The 16,278-nt window shown below is 42.2% G+C and overlaps 1 pseudogene; it reads left to right on the top strand.

Moving 5' to 3' along the window:
* Window positions 1–3,533: 3,533 nt before the first annotated feature.
* On the top strand, window positions 3,534–4,367 carry LOC147445732 (uncharacterized; annotated as a pseudogene).
* Window positions 4,368–16,278: the final 11,911 nt, after the last annotated feature.

The raw sequence follows: 16,278 nt of genomic DNA, 5'->3' as shown, positions 1-16,278 counted from the left end.
TGGGTTGGTGACCAAAACATATGGTTGCATTTTTGCCATTCTGAGGACCTATCATCAAAGTTTCTATAGTCACGCTCAATACAGATACTATATATATGTTTTCTTAGTTCCCTTTGGGCCTCTGGATTCAAAAGGAGCCATGGAGCATGTCAAAAGGATAATGGATCTCTTACAATTGGAACCTTGGGGGCAATGATAAAGTGCTAAATACAGCAAACATGAAAAAACTGGGTTTAGCATTATGACCTCCAGAAACCCATAGAAACTACTCAATATCTAGCCAAGTTTGTAGTCTATGATTAGATATGGTCACTACTTACAAAATACACACAATTGGCCTAAGAAACTAGCAATATTGAGAAAGTTATACTTGCTACTCTAAAATGTATCGTATTATTCAACAATCAAAAAACTCAACCATCATGATATACTATGCTATATAGCATATTAGGTCCCCCCAAAACTCAAGGAAGATTAGCTTTATGTTATACATTACACTTACACAATCAAAATTGAATTTGGATATCAAGAAAGCCACCAAATAAATCATAAAAGTGCTAATTTCGGCCAAAAAACAGGATTATGCAATTCTTGTAAATTGGTCAAAACTTTCAATTTTAACACTTAGCTCTCCCTACAAGCATCAAAACATGTTGAGAACTATGAACGCCTAACCTCTAGCCATCTAAACCTCACAAACATGAAGTTTAGAGTGGTATAGTTGCCAAAAATTGTAAAAAAGCCAAAAACAGGACCCGTTTTTTCACACAGTTTAGGTTCAAAAATGTTGTGCAAGAGTAAGGTTAATGGTGAGATCGATACTCAAAAAAAAATGCTAAGTTTTTTTCAGCTCATAAGGCAAATTTGTGGATATATAGCACCTAGAAATTCATTTTCATACTCTTCAAATAATTCAAGCAAAATGGTCACTTAACAGGACACAAAAGTGTCCAAGGACATAAAAGTGTCCTGTTACCATTCTAGTGTTAAGAGAGGAATAAGAAATTCTTGATAGGGTCACTCATTGGAGTGCTCACCTTTTTAACCTTTAAAGACTTTGTCACTTTAGAAACCTCAGTTCATCGGGTGATTTTGTAGATAGCAAGTGGATACTCATTTTGGTAAAAGCGGCCCACGTTTTCCTCACTTGTATTTCTTGTGTTATGGTTATAATGGGGAGCCATTTCTTGAAGCATAAATTTGAGTAGCCATACTTATAGCTTTGGTGTCACATGAGCCGTTTGATTGTAATATAGCACCAAAATTCCATTTGTAGTATACCATTCCCTCTTCCCCTCCCTCCCTCTCTCTCTCTCTCTCTCTCTCTATCTCTCTCTCTCTCTCGTAATTGGAGAGACAAACAGAGGGAGAGATCTCTGCTCACCTAAAATTAGAAAAGATTTGAAGCTATGAAAAGTGGACAAAGAAGAGATATATATGTCATTATTTCTTGTGGTAATTATTTAGAATTAAAAAACACAAGCCATGTAAAATAGACGTGCAAGACTTGAATTTGGTGTTTAATTTAAGCCCTAAAAATTATTATCTCTCTACATTGCCCACATGTATGAAGGACAACCACTCCAACAACGTCGCACCCTATGGTGGCCACAGGAGGTCATGTTGAAGCTCTCTACCACATCATCAAGCAATGTGAAGACGACTTAAATCATGTCAAAATATGCTCTATTCACAGGTTGAGGTAGAAGCCCTTTTGACATGGTGTCGAGAGATCTGTGCATGTGTCAAGCCCTTCCCAAAGCTACTAGATGGTGGTGGAGCATAGCATGAGAAGCACATATGCATGGCCATTGGTATAAAGAGAGGCGTCATTCCACGGAGAAACCACAGTGAAAGCACGAGTAGCCACCTTAAACATCCACTTTGGAAGGAGAAAAAAATCATGCTCTTGACCTCCAGTTATATGGGTGCTAGTATGTTTGTAGGTTGTAGTTACACACGATCCTCCGTAAAAAAGATAGATGGTGAGAAAAATAGCTATTGTGAAAGATAGTTGCTTATAATTATTTAAGTGGGACTCACATAACAGTGACAAATTTCTGCATATGAAAATATTTGATGAAAATATATGAAGGTTATGAATGTGAGAAAAGAATTCACACTGTTTATATTTGTATTAAAAACTTATCCTTGAAATGCTACTGGAAGGTAAGAAAATATACTCATTGCAAAAAAAAACACATGGACTTGCTTAACGTGTAAATAATTACACATAAGAAAGTTACAAAATTTACATAGAAATTCTTTTTTCATTGCTATAAAAAAGCATATGTAATTTTTTCAGTTAAAAAAAGAGATGTAGAAAATTTTCATGTGTAAAAACTACAATATTTACATTGAATGGGAGTTTTTTGAGTCTAAAAAATGTTATTCACACTCTAGAGTGAGAAAAGTGATATTCACACTCAATTTTCATAGGTGTAAAAATGTCTAAAACTTGTAGTGATGCAACCTCATCATTTTGTCATGATTGTAGAATAGTGGTGAAGTGGACATTGTGGTGAATTTGCCGAAGTACTGGTCGAGGAATCCTGTCTGAATTTACTTCATTATTCTCTTGTATAATTAAATGTTAAAGGCCAGCTTGAAGCAAGCCCTGGAAGAAAGACAACTCTACCCTGATCGTGAGTGGAAGGAACCAAAAGATTCAAGAATTTAGCCTCAACAATCCACTTTGATGGGTGCCCTAATTTGCCAAATTGAATAGAGTCTCTCGCTCTACCCCCAATCGCAGCTAGCAATAATTCTCACAATAATTTGGCTTACCGCAACATCATGAGCTTCTGTGAGGGAGGCGCCGCATACCTAGCTAGTTGTACATCGTTCGTTGTTGTAGGTCGCGGTAGCTATCGACGAGCGCCCACTCTAAACGCTCAAAATTTTTTATGAAAAAATTACCAAAATACCCCCTCTGATTTGTGGAGATTCCTTAAATACCCCTCAAATTTCAAAAATTCCCAAAACACCCCCTATATTTTGACATCAATTCCCCAAATGCCCTTCAAATTTCCAAAATTCTTTGTAGCTTATCCAAAACTAATTAAGATTTGAGTTGGTGATGAATTGGTTCATTATTTTTAGACATAATTGCCATTTTTGCTAGGTAATCTGTGACAAATTACATGCTAAGCACTCAAAAACGGATCTCGATTAAAACAAATGGGTTGGTAGCAACATACTTGCTTTTAAGATGGAAAATAAATCTCAAGATGTTTTTTAATGAGCATAAACATTTATTAATTAACTCTAACCTAGGCATGTTAATTAACTAACTCTATCTTGGGCGTTAAGAAAAAAATGGAATCTCAAAGGGGCTTATGAGGGGTATGACTCTACCTCGCTCTCTCTCTTGAAACGAACACATGGATAAATTTTTGCACAAAATTTCGAAACATGGCATAGGTTTTCACACGTAGGAGGCTCCCCAAAAAGGTTGTGATCTGTGGTGGGTCACTAGGAGGCACATGACAAATGCATGGGACAAGATATCTTCTTGTTAAATTAAGGGATCTATGCCATTCTATTCTATCATAGGCTTTGTCGAGGTCCAGCTGCAGCAAGATGCAGTCTTGCTCGGTCTGAGCTTGAGGTTGGTGTATATTTCTGATGTTCTTAATACTATCCACTCACAATTGTGAGTTTTGCAAAAAATAAAAATAAAAAAATTAAGGGATCTATGCGGATGTGATTGGAATTTTTTGTGGCCGACACATATTAATACCTAGCTAACATAAAACCCTTTGAAGAGTGTAAATGTCTTTAAAGAATCTCATGGAATAATCAATAAAATTGAGCCCTTTCAGTATCGATACTATTGCCCGATGAGCTAGGGATTGGGTGCCTCCCCTGCTTTGCTTGTGCGCCGCGTCGAGGAGCTCCAGCAATGCCGCGTGGGTTGGGGGGCCAATAGGTGGCTTGCTGGGGGCTTGGTGATGCATGCATGCAAAGCGCTCAATGATCTGCAGGTTCAGGGTCTGCCGGGCTGGGGTTTTGTGGGTTCGGGAGCTAGAAGGCTCCGGAGATGGAGGCTTCGCCTGTTTTTGCCCGGCCTTGCAAGATGGGGTGGCTTAGATGAAGCTCATATTTTTCTACCCGGGTTGTGCAGCTGCCCACCCCTCTTGTAGGGGATAATCGCTCACAAGTTCTCGTTGGGGAAGCTTTGTAGTAATCTTGTGTGGGTTCATGGCTTGGTGTTGTTCACCTGGCTTCGGTTCGGGGACACTGGCAGGATTGTGTTCTTCTAGGATGGTCGTGCTATGGCTCCGAATGGCACACTCCATGCACAGAATGGGTGGCTTGTCAGAGTGGGAGTTGTGGTTGTGGGCCTTGATCCAATGGGCTCGTGAGGGTTTGACTTGGTGGCTGCATTTTTTTTTTGGGTTTGGCATGTACTGGTCGGACGGTCAGGGTCATGGTGTCTTCCAGTGGCAGTTGAAGTCTCATGGTGGCAACCCCTATAGGCCTTTGGGGATGGAGGCTTGGACTCCGCCCTTCTGCGGCTGTAAGCTCTTCTCTTCACTCTTTCTTGATAATCAGTTCTGATGTGATGCGATGGGGTGGCTCCCCTTGGTAGCCAATGTACCTTGGGTCTGATGTGATGCGATGGGGTGGCTCCCTTTGTTAGCCGATGTTCTAGTCTATCTTGGTTGGTGGCCTGGCTCGGGTTGAGTAGGTCCGATGATGTCATTTTTTTGGTTTTCTTAATATAATCTTTCCACCCACCTATTGTGGGTTTTGCTAAAAAATAAAATAAAACAATTGAGCCCTTTCATTCAACCCAAAAGAAAAAATTGGCACTACCTACCCGGCTCTACCTCACGTTTATTAGCGCGAATCTTTTTAGATTCGTTTCATTTTTCTCCCTCTTTTCCAAAGAAAAATCGTCATCCCCTCCATGGCACCCCCACCCTCGTTCATAAGTGTCACAGGGCTCACTCGAGGGATGCACAGTGGATATTCAATCCACCATTGATCCCATTTTTGCATGGCAAAAAGGTAACGTCCCCACCCTCGCCCGCTTGGGACTCGACCTCACCACCTCTCGCTTGAGACTCGTGCTCCCTATCCAGTCCGCCTGTAGCGCTTGCTTCAAAAGGTGATGAGTGCAGTACTATAAAAGTCTACCCCTCCCTGTTGTGTTGATTCGACGGCCCAACGCCCCCTGCCCCATCGAAAACACGCCCCTGTTGTAGATCCCTCGAGTGACACCCCGTGTCACTTATAAATGAGGACCCCACCCCGGCTTGTTGCGGTTCGAGAGTGGAGCTTCCCTTCCTAACCTCGCTTGGGATGTGTGGCACGACCACTCTTTGTGCACACTTGAACCTCCTATCTCGTGCTTGCCTCTTTATGTGCACTCTATTCTTTGCACACTTGCGGCGGGGGGGTGGGGGGGGGCGGCAGAGATGATCTCCTAGCACAAACCGCCGCAGTGTGTAGAACAATCGTCGTCTACATGTGTTGACCTTGCCAATATGCCAGAAACAATGCACTGCCCGACTCATTTCCCTGTTTTGCCTTCTCTATGGAACTTGGAAAAGAGAGCGCAAGAAAAGAAAATTTATCTTCATGACACACATCATCTCCCTTTCTCCCCCCCCCCCCCCCAACCCCCACCCACCCCTCTCTCTCTCTCTCTCTCTCTCTCTCTCTCTCTCTCTCTCTCTCTCTCTGGACTAAGTGACACCCATATTAAATGCGGGGTGGAGTAATGGGATTGATGGTTTGGGTTGAGGGGTGGGATCTCGAGGTGCACTAAACACGGCCACACAAAAAATGAGGCACAATAAACTCGGCCAGCGCGAAAAAGGAGGTGCACTGTTGGGTTTTGAACCATGGCCCTGTAGTCCAGGTTGAGGGTCACATGGGCTAACCACCTCACCCACGCGCGCATCATGTATGCGTGATCGTTTTTATGGCCTTATATTGTGAGGTGATATGCATTTTCCAGGCTGTCCAGGTTTAGTGCCCGTCCAAGTTTAGTTTTTGTTCGATTGTTGCGGCTGCGATCTACTGTGCTTGCGCGCATGAGCTGGTCCGCCTTTGATCCCATTGCCTCCCCCTCTTAAATATGGCTGTTACTTAGTCCGGAGGCTCTCTCTCCACCTTTGGCTTTTTCCTCCTAAAAGCCATGCCAACACCTTTTTAGATTCCACTCAAATAATTGCTTCTAAGATCATACCCACATACTTTCACAATTTATGCAAAACTCTATTTTTGTTTTTTGACAAAACTCACAATGGTGAGTAGATTATATTGAGAGCCACAAAAAATTACAATTTCTTGCCATGCTCATTAAGAGGTCATTGATACATCGACTAAAAGAGGAGCCACCCCGTGGCACACATAGGGCCCTTATCTATGAAAGTCAATTTATACGGTGTCAATTAACCCGTTCCATTCATCAGAGTTCCTTTGTTTTCCAAAGGCTAGGATCACCCCCAGCTTTCTTGTATCATCTCTATAAACCTGGTTGTTTCCATGGTGTTGTTTAACATACGACTGTTCCAGTCTTCCAGACCTGTTTGAAGAAGCAGAATCTAACAATTTGTGTTGCAATAAGTAGCTCCTAGATTTTAATAACCTTCCCTCCCAGCATAGTATCTTGCCCCATAGAGTTGATCAAAAAACACATCCACTCGAGGTAGAGGATACTTGTTCTTAATGGTTATGGCGTTTAATCTGCGATAACCTACGCACATGCGCATAGTACCATCTTTCTTTTTTACCAATAGAATTGGAAATGCCCAAGGTGAAGTGCTAGGTATAATGAAACCACGGGTGAGGTAGTCAGCCAACTGGCGCTCAACCTCCTTGGCAGCACTAGGACTCATATGATAAGGTGGTTTACTTACCGGTTTAGAGTCTGTCAATACAACTATGCCATGTTGCACATTACGTGTAGGGGGTAAACGTGGCGATAAATCACTTGAGAATACATCACTATACTCCGTGACTTTTGCTGTGCAAAAGGAGAAAGTAAACTAGAGTTATGCTTGCATTAAGAATCTTGCTATTCCTTTAATATTTGTTTCACAATAGTTGCATGTTGCTCAATATAATTAGAATTGAGAGCACTTTGCTCTTTAGAATTGTCAATACTTTTCTTTTCATTAACATTCATTGCCTTTGCATACCATAACTATAATCCACGGCACTTTGCTCTTGAGAATTCACAAGACTTGGAGACAAGCAGTAACACAAAAACACTTTATCTATTATATCTGCTTTCTATAAAAGAGAAAGCTCGGTTGTACATATAAGAGCTGGAGATGGTATATTTTTCTCACCAAGCAAAAGCACATGTTTACCATTGGCCATAAGCGATAAGGAGTTCTGTTCGTATCTAGTGTGCAATATGTTTCCTAAACCATGCAGCCACTCTCGTTCTAAAAGTATATCATCACGCTCCATGTTCATAACTTGAAAGTCAAGGGTCCTCGTATGATATTGAAAAATAAGCTCAATCCCTTGAACTAGCGTGTCCCATACTTATTTATCTTATTTAGACATCTGTTCTATGACATACTTGTGGGAGTCTATGTAGGCTTCAATTTCTTGACTAGCTTATAGTTCAGAAAGTTATGAGCTGCACCATCATCCACTAAAGTACGAACACATTGTCCGTTAATAGTGTCATGCATGCGAATCAACTCATGGGGGCCAAAGGTGGGTTGCCACATTGAAGAGATCACACAACACTTGTGCTTTTCTTCCATATGAAGAACCTTTACAGCCCAATGTTTAGGAGATGAATCTCATGTGAGGCGTTTCACCGTGTGCATGGCCTTTTATTTCCCTTGCAAAAGAGGACAATCCTTCTTGTTATGCTGGTTGGAAAGACATTTGAAACACAAACTGTGTTTCTTTGCATGCTCAAAATTAGCACTGCTGAGAGACCCACATGGAGTATCTCGTGATTGCTTAGGATTCTAAGCCTCTTTAGGGCACGGAGAGGTAGATTATATCTTGTTCCTGTTGGAATATGTGGGATATCTACCTCGCCATTGGCTCTTAGCCGAATTGCTCCTAGAAAAAGTATTCCTGGAGTAGGGATTCGGGAATATTTTCCTTTTCTCTTGGTCATAATCATACATTTGGGCATGAGCGATGGCTTCTTCCAATGTTTTTGGATGTCGGGTCTTAACTGAGGATGAGAATCTTCGTGCATCACTACTATCACAGGAGCAACCTCTAGTCTCAATAATGGGGCTAGATGGGGGATCAAGAATGTTGGGTTCTTTAGCTTCTGATTCTTTAGCATGTTGATTTGAGTGTATGTCCACTTTGGAAGTGCTTTTCTCAGTTTGTGGCTTCTTTGAGTTAGGGTCTTCTGCAAGTTCTTTCATAAGATCAAATACATCTTCAAGTAACACATCAAACTTATTTTTATTCTAGGATGGGGATGTTTAGGGGTTCCTCTTTGATTACTAGCATTTCTCTTAAGAACCTGTTGGTATTTCTATTTGTCACCAACAGAGGAAGAAGGACCGTCGTCCTTGTTGAGAATAGGGAAGTCTTTGATGAGATGCCATGGCCATGGAAGTGGAAACAGGCATTGGGAAGATTTCTGTCGAAGATCTTTGGGAGTGTAGAAGAAATCCATTACTATCCTTAATAGGGATTGAGTCTTTCAAAGCCTTACCGATGTCAACTTCAATCAGCAGTTAGTCATCCCATTGGGGATTAATTCCCCCCCTTGATTTTTCCCCTAAAACTTTACCAGCCATATTCCTTATGTTTCTTAACAAGGGTAAAAATCAATGGGAAGATAAGGGAAATACACCCACATGGGAACACAGGAGGGCTTGTCCCCCTTGGGATTGAATTCCTTACCCCATTTGAATAACGTTAGAGGGGTGCTCTTAATCAACCATTGCCTTTCATACAGAACCTGCAAGGCACTATTAGAATCCTCAAAGAAGAATAATTAATAGTTATTTGGAAGGTACTAGATGTGGTGGGCGTTAGAATTTCTTTTCACCTAATTAACAGAGATCCAGTTCTTGAAGGTGTCATAAGAGGCCTTGGGCCATGACAAAGCCCTATCAGAACCTTGTCACTTAGTTGGTCGAACCATTTCAAGCTCTTGGGAGTCAATCACAAGCGCATTCTCAGGTGGGGAAGCATGTGCTCTTTGAGTTTGTTATTTCCCCTCCTTAGCAGAGTGAGTTTGATTACCATGCAAACTTGCTTCATGTAGAGGAGAATTAGGGGGACTATGAGACTGCGCAACAAAAATTGGGGATTTTTCTGTTTTTTTTGGGGGGGGGGGAGGCGGGCAAATCCTCCCTGAGACTATTCACCCCCATGGGGGGCAAAGGTAAGGCTAGAAAATAATATCCAAATCTCTCATGGGAAAGGCTATGCCTTGCACATTAAGAGAGGCCGCCCGAAATAGAGGATTGAAAGCGCTTTGATTTAACATCAGTTTAGTAATGTCAATATAGGAGGGTTCTTGGTTGTGGGGCAGTTCAGTTGAATGTAGTTCTGGTCTCACTTCCCCTCCACTTGGGTTGTGGCCCAGAAGCCATTGGAAGCTCTATTGAAGACTTGCTAGGGCCGATCATTCTGCCCCATGTTGAAGTTGCGCCATTGCCATGGAGCTTGTGGGCGAGTGCTATGTAATCCTGTTAATGTATAACGTTTTCAGGAGTTTTTTGGAGCAAGGGATTGCACATATGTATATACACATGCATGGTGCATCAAATAAAGAATTGCACATTTTCCAAAGCCAAGTGGTTACGTGGGACCCACATGTGTAGTGGTAGAACAGTGTGTATATAGTGCATCGTGTTTCAATATCACCAGTACTAGTGTGTTTTTTCCATAATAATGAGGATTGGTGGCACGTAAAACTTCTCGAGAAACTATCCGCGGGTCAACGACATGAGGTAAGCAGGTGCGTCAGATGGCATCTAGTGGCGTCAGGAGGTCGAATGGGGTCAATACTTACATGTGGTGGATAAGTACGGACACAACGTGGGTGTTTTCTTGTGATAATTATGCAGAAAGTTCATCATGAGGACCATATTTTGGGGACACTTCACGTGGTGGCGGGATGCATTATTGGAAAAAGTTGAGTGCTAGGTGTGCGGATGGATGCAGCAGGGTGATAACTATGCACTGTGAGGCCACTTTTTGGCCTGTTCGGGGTCCGTTTGAGGTCAAGTAAAAGGCCAAGGGTGCACAGGTAATAAAGCTAAGTGTGGGAACTGAAAAACCAGAGAGAAGACCAAAAAAAACATGGAGAGAAGAGGAGGAACAACCGCAACTGTGTTTTTGCTGTTTTTGGAGCTTGTTTTGGCCATAAACTGCTCATTCGAGGTCGGATTTGAGCACTTTGACATTGTAGACTGGGGTTTTGGGCCGTTCCAAACACGATGGAGCTGTCCATTTTGCCAAATTCCTCACTGTTTTTTTGATGTTTTGGCTGTTTCTCCTATGAGCGAAACTTCTGCTCCAATTTGTGATTATATCTTGCATATTTCACCCATATTGTGTGAGCTATTTGCCCCATTGGTGTTGGCCCAAGATCAATTGTATATAAACATCATAAATTCTCCTCTTTTGAGCATAGTTTTTTTGGGTGTGTGTGTGTGTGTCTCTCTGTGTGGAGTGGGTAAATGGGTAGTCTCTCTCCTCTCACTCCATCAATGTGTTCCCTGGCTCGGCCAGGCGGGTTGTGAAAGCCGAGTGGTGCCCCATAGTGTGTATGTGTATCATCCCGAGAGTGTGTGTAGGGTCATTATAGAGGCGTTCTGTGTGTTTTCATCCCGCTCACATTCTTTTAGCACCCCCACGGAGGATCGTCTTCGAGTACCTTCTGCTTCGAGCTTCAAGCTTCGAGATTCGGGATTACAGGTTGCAGACTACATGTTACAGGTTACATGGACAGGTACAAGTACAGGTGATTCACATAGGTACTGGTAGCTGGAGTAGAGTGATACACTGACAGTGGGAGTCACTTACAGTTGCCATGGGTATATATCATTTGGCACCGGTTTGAGCGCATTGTCTGTTGGTATTGTACGTTACTTGTGGAAACTGCCATTGTACGCCTTTGTGGAGCCATACTTTTTTTTGGCATTCCCAGCCATTTCTGAGACTCAATCTAGAAGATAGTCATTTCTGAGACTTGACTATACGAGATTTGAATAAGTCTTCGTGAGAGGGTCGATAGCGTGAGGTTTTATTGAGCTGGGGGATTCTCAAATGTGAGATCCTTTCGGTGATATAGGTAGTTGGAGCACCCTTTTCGTGACCTCGCCATAGGCTATGTATTAGCGATTCCTATTTGATGCTCGGGTTCTATTGTTGGCAATTTATGCATACATATACAGTCTAGATTTTGGGTTCTTACTGCTCTACTTCTGGGGAAACTCTCTCAAAAAAATTTCAAGTTATGATGGCTGGTTTGTTGGTCTTCTAAGCCATTTATGCTGTTATGCTGCTGAAATTTTGGCAAAATCAGAGGATAAGTCAGGTGTGCCTTCTTGGGAGCTTCATGGTTGGCTCAGAATGGACCTCAATTCACTCATTTTAATTTAACTCAAAGAATCCAGATAAATGTTCATGTGTCCAGGAAGATGTTTTTTCAGCAGCACATAGTCTTTATGTTCGGCCAAGAAGATTAAGAGAGATACTGGAATGTCCTTTGCCTGTTGTAATTCCGATGATTAACTATGAACACTCATTTGACGTGCATGTGTTTGTCCTTATCTAAGAGAATTTCATGGAAGAAGTGATGAAGATGTGGAAGACTTTTTGGAAAAGATGGAGGTTGCCTGCATTAGCAACCAGATTCGTGACCCAGCACAGATGTTACGTCTTCTCTAGATTTGATTGAAGAGTGATGCACAGGTTTGGTCCAAAGCATTTGAAGAGGAGTTGCGTGTGGCTGATCCACCTGTAAGATTGAGTTGGGACAATCTAAGGGATGGATTGGAAGTCGAGTTTGTGAAGATATAAGATCCTGACAAAGTGTGGCAAGAAGTACAAGGTTTGGTGCATAAGGAAGGTGAGCCAGTAGATGTGTACATACGTAAGTTATCATTGGCATAGGAGCGGATGTGCAAGGCCTTAGCACCACAAGTACCCCCACCTGACGTGATGAAGAAGGACAGGTTCTTGGCTGGTCTTTGGGAGAATATACGTTGGAGAGTGGAGCTAAAGAAGCCTAGGACATATGAAGATGCATTAGAGGTAGCAAGGAACAAAGAGTGGAAGCTGAGAAAAAATGAGCGGGCTAGGGGTGGAGTCTTCGCCCATGAGGTATGAATTTCAGCCTATGTATTCTTTGCAAGATCGCATGCCAACAGTTCATCATGAACCAGTGGTTCCTGTTACTCATCAGGTTATGCTAGCAGTGGTCACTACAGCAGTGCAAGATGATGGGCTAAGGCAAGACATGAGGCAAGTGGTAGATTTAATGAAGAATATCAGCCTAAACATGTTAGGTCAAGTGGGAAATAATCAAGGTCAAGGGAGGTTTTCAAATCATCCAGGAGGTGAAGAAAGACCTAGGAATGGTGTTGGACAAATCAATGGTAGGTTCTGGAGGCAGATGCCCACATGTTATAATTGCAAAGAGTTGGGCCACATGAGCCCGCAATGTGAAAAGCCACCAAGGATTGGGAGAGACATGTATCCATTGCGAAGACAAGTGCTAACTAGATCAAATGATTATGGCATCGAAATTAAAGGAGAAGAAGGAACCAGTGGATTAACCCAGGAGGAAAAGGAAAAGACAAAAGTGATAAGTGTAGTCACCTTGGAGAAGGCATCAAAGCTAGAGGATACATCAGTGATGCCTATTGGGAAGAGGACCACATAGGAAAAGGAAGTAAGAAGTGCCCCATTTCCTAGTAAGAAGAAGGAAAAAAGAGGGCTCGTCGCAAGTTTCATGTTTCAGATTTTTCCACTAGGGGATGGGCAATTAAGCTATGACTTGAAGGAGGATTTGACAAGCAGGAAATCCGATGTTACTTTTGGGGAGCTCATAGAGATGGTGCCTAAGCTAAAGCGACAACGGAAGAGGATGGTTAATCCAATGGAGAAAGAACCAGAGAGAGGTTTAGTGAAGGTGTTGGCGATGGATCAGCTACCAGACATTTGTCGAATAGTAGATGTGTGGCATAAAACAAAATATATGGGACAAGGTTATGTGGATGGTGGAGCCCAAATATGTGTCATAACACACTCACGCGTTGAGAATATGGGTCTCACAGTGATTGGGGTGTCAAGCTTTCGGATCAGATTGGCAAACCATCAAAAAGTAAAATGTTTGGGTGTTGTAAAGAGCTTAGAAGTGAAGGCGTATGATGCAAAGGCGGTGGTTGATTTTCATGTGATGCCAGTGGGGTTGGGAGCATATCCTATTATACTCGGTAGACCATGGTTACGTGTAGTGGGAGCTGTTCAAGATTGGAGACATGGTACGATTAGCCTCTATGGAAAGACAGGTGCCAAGAAGCTACATAATATGGACACAGGGAAATGATTGGAAGAGCATTATGAAGATGAGGACGATTGTAGTGATGAAAACTATTCCACAGTGTCTGACGAGGATAGTGATAGTACTACCAACAGTGATGAGGATGCTGATGTCGCATTTCTTTTGATGGAGAAAGAAATCCAAGAGTCTGGTTTAGTTGCATTTGAAAATGAAGTTGAAGATGAAAGTGAAGGGCCTTATGAAGTGATTGAAGGGCTAATGCAAACCAAGGTTGAATTGTCAAAGAAGCAGGAATTGATGACACGAATGATCAATGGAGACCTCTCAGCTATGGAGAAGGATATATATTTGCACATGCTCGCTAGTTTTCCTGATTTGTTCATTACTTCATATGAAGAGATTAGAGGGTTCAATGGAGAAGAGATGCATATAGAGATGAAAGAAGGTGCTAAGCCTGTGCGACAAAGGCTAAGAAGGATGGGTCAAGAGCAAATGGAAGCCTTGCGAAAAGAGGTGGACGAGTTATTGAAGGCAAGGTTCATAGTCCCTGTGGAGACCACAGAATGGGTGAGTCAAGTAGTAGTCAGTCCAAAAAAGAATGGAAAGTGGAGGATTTGTGTAGATTTTAAGCCCTTAAATGTAGCCACTAAGAAAAACCCATATCCTCTTCCATTCATTGATTAGATCTTGGATTCAATGGTAGGTTATGAGAGGTACAGTGTGTGTGATGGTTTTTCAGGCTATTTTCAATTGAAGATTTCTCTTAAAGACCGCACAAAGACAACTTTTATTACGCCATGGGGCTGTTATTGCTACACAGTATTGCCATTTGGGTTGTCAAATGGACCATCTTTCTATCAAGAGAGAGCAAATTGGGTATTGGAACCATTCATTGGTAGTTGTGTTAAAGCTTTTATGGACGACTTATGTGTCTACAGCAGTAGGGCTGAACACCATGAGAAGTTGCAGAAGGTATTGGCTCGATATGATGAATGTGGAGGACAACTAAATCCCAAGAAATGTCATCTAGCACAGCCAAGGGTGAAGTTATTGGGCCATATGATGTCAGAGAATGGCATTGAGGCTGATCCAGACAAGGTTAAGTCTATTCTTATTCTTCCATCAGCTACGAGTACAAAGCAATTAGCAACCTTTATGCACAAAGTGAAATACATGGCATGGTTTATTCCATTGTCTTCACAACTCCTTTATCCATTACAGCAAGTGGCAAAGCATGACCCATTGAAATGGGATGATTAGTGTGAAGAAGTGTTTCAAGAGGTGAAAGAGGTGTTAGGGGGTCTGTCAGCCATGCAGGCTCCTGATTGGGAGAAAGTGTTTTATGTAAATCCATTAGTAGGGGATGATGCCATTGGAGCCATGCTATTGCAAAAGGGAAAGGGCAGCCAGTGTATTGTGCAAGCCGAGTGAAGTTGGTAGCAGAGAGAAAATTCTCGGAAGTAGAGCTAGTGATGGCAGTGTAATATTTGCTTGTCGAGGATTTCATCATTACTTGCTACCACGACCTTTTGTTTTCTTGATGAGTTATGCCTTTTTGCCACAGTTAATTAATGGCACTAACATGTCAAATGTGGTCAAGAAATGGGTAATTGAGCTGCAAGAGTTTGAGTTCTCTTTTCTAGTGGAAGACAGTACAAGGGCTACCCTAGCTGATTTGCTCACTTATAAGGAGAATCCCCTTCTTGTTAAGGAAGAGGCGGTGAGAAGGGTAGTTGAAGAAATGCCACAAATCAGCAATGCACATGTGTTGTTCTTTGATGGCTCATACAGAAAAAGACATGATGCGGTGAGGCGGTCCGGGGCGGGCAACAAGAGAAGCGACCTCTAAACACCTCTCAAGGCTCCCATGATGCTCAATTGGGGTTGGGGCGACCACAAACAAGAAACAACAACAACAAACCCACGGCCAAACAAATGAAGGGGCACCACCTAGTTATGGTATGCAAACTAGGATGCAAGACAGATTTTAGCACAACCAAGAGGATGCGCCACAAAACACACACAAGCAACCTCACACCAAGACTCACATAAAATGGGCTAGAGAGAGCGAGAGCAAAGGGAAGAGAGAGAGGAATGGCTCTTGAGTAATACCTTATTTGTGACTTGCAAATGGAGATGGTTCGTTATTTTGCTATCGTAGAGCTTGTACAAAACTCACTCAATGCTTAGTGAATGCTAAACATTGCCAACACATACACTGTCTTACGGTGTGGGAGACCTCTCACCACAATACCCTCTTACAATGGACACAAAATTGGCAATGAAAACACACTAAAACACTTTCTAAAACAAGATAAATGATAAAACTCAAAGTACACAAGTCACTTTGAATTCACTAAACCGTATCGCACAAGTGGAAGGACGAAGATTTGAACTTCGAATCACGCCTTTGATGCACCAAACCTCAATTTATTGATGATGGAGGAACATATACAATAGTGGTTTTGAGATTTTGAACTCATGCTCTCTCATTTGCAATGTGTAGCTTGAAAGTTTCTCTAACACCAAGAGTGAAGCTCACAAAGTGGTTGCTACACCTAAGTCTCTTCTCACGCATAGAGTGTTGGGGTGCTCTGTGAGATATTGGAGGTTTTTTCACAAGAAGGAGAGGGGCCTATTTATAGGTTGGAGACCCCTCATTAAGATTATTGAAAATCCTAATTTACAAGCTAACAAATCGTGATTATAATTTGTTTGAGTATCAAAACATTGCGGGCCTTCTTTTTCTTCTTGAGTAATGGATGTGGGCTCAAAAAAGAGCATTATTGATGGTAGATAAG

The sequence above is a fragment of the Adiantum capillus-veneris genome, chromosome 12, assembly GCF_014529385.1.
Source record: "Adiantum capillus-veneris isolate H3 chromosome 12, ASM1452938v2, whole genome shotgun sequence".
Taxonomy (NCBI): Eukaryota; Viridiplantae; Streptophyta; class Polypodiopsida; order Polypodiales; family Pteridaceae; genus Adiantum; species Adiantum capillus-veneris.
This window is presented reverse-complemented; position numbering and strand designations above follow the sequence as displayed.